Genomic DNA, 1,087 nt, shown 5'->3' with positions numbered 1-1,087 from the left:
TGTAATAAAAACGTTTGCACAGGAATTGATTTGCAATTCTTATTAAGTATTGAATTTAACCTTGAATGTTACCATTCAAAAAAAATAGCTAATTTTAAAAGATCCATTGAAATTTGCTCAGTTTGAGGCAACTAATAAAATGTATTTAGTGGAAATGATTACCAAATCTATGGTTTAAATCATACCTCCTAATCAAGGTATGAAGCACGACTAACTTCAACCAAAGTTACATACAGAAATTTTCTTATTTTTTCAATGCTGGATAAGAAAAGATCAAAGCAAAACATACAATAAAAATCTGAGATGCTAAGACTATACTTTCAGGGATCATTTCTATAGTTCATTACTAGAGAAGTCTCTCTGATCCTGTAGAGCACCGGAAACACAAGAAGGAGGTACAGCATTCTTTCCTGAGCGTGAGGCTGGCTCCTGGTGCTGCTTTATTGCAGCTGCCATTTGCCTTTGATGATCCCTCTTCTCTGCTCTCATGCAGGGTGAGAGAGAGAGTGTGTGGTCTAAGTGGGGAAAAAAATCTGAGATGCTTATAAATATCATTAACTTAAATTTAAGTTTAAATTTACTCTCCGTTTCATAAAGCTACAATACGTTTATTTTTGCTATTGATTTGTTGTTCATGTTTGTATTTTGCTTTTTTATTTCCTTACTGGCTATGCAGATGCTTCAAAAAGTGTTCAGAAGAATCTTTAAAAAAATATATTTCCCCCCTATCATTTTGAAGACCCTTCATATATGTCAAAATGTATACAAACTAAAAGAATGATACATTTGGTCATTCAGCCAAAGGCCAGACACAATTGCTTGTAGCCATCAATGCATCTGGTCCTATATAAATGACAAAGTGCTTCTTAAGAGACAATTGGATTAGGATTTTAGACTGTTGTTGTCTGCAAGATGGTATAGTATACTTTCTCTATTTCTATCACTATATACGACTAAAAATCTTGCACAGTATATATAATATAAGCATAGAACTCTGAAAGACAGATAAGATAGAGAAGATGGCCTAAGGACTTCCTGATATAATTACTAATCTGAGTGAGGTACCTGGATTTTCCTGTTGCCTCAT

The 1,087-nt window shown here is 33.7% G+C and overlaps 1 non-coding gene across 1 annotated transcript; it reads left to right on the top strand.

Moving 5' to 3' along the window:
• The first annotated feature begins 308 nt into the window (after window positions 1–308).
• On the top strand, window positions 309–524 carry LOC115868445. The gene has a single exon (XR_004045597.1). It is a non-coding gene; the product is annotated as a small nucleolar RNA U3 (small nucleolar RNA).
• Window positions 525–1,087: the final 563 nt, after the last annotated feature.

This window comes from Echinops telfairi, unplaced genomic scaffold (assembly GCF_000313985.2).
Source record: "Echinops telfairi isolate 266 unplaced genomic scaffold, ASM31398v2 ScPeMD7_10;HRSCAF=50, whole genome shotgun sequence".
Lineage (NCBI taxonomy): Eukaryota > Metazoa > Chordata > Mammalia > Afrosoricida > Tenrecidae > Echinops > Echinops telfairi.
This window is presented reverse-complemented; position numbering and strand designations above follow the sequence as displayed.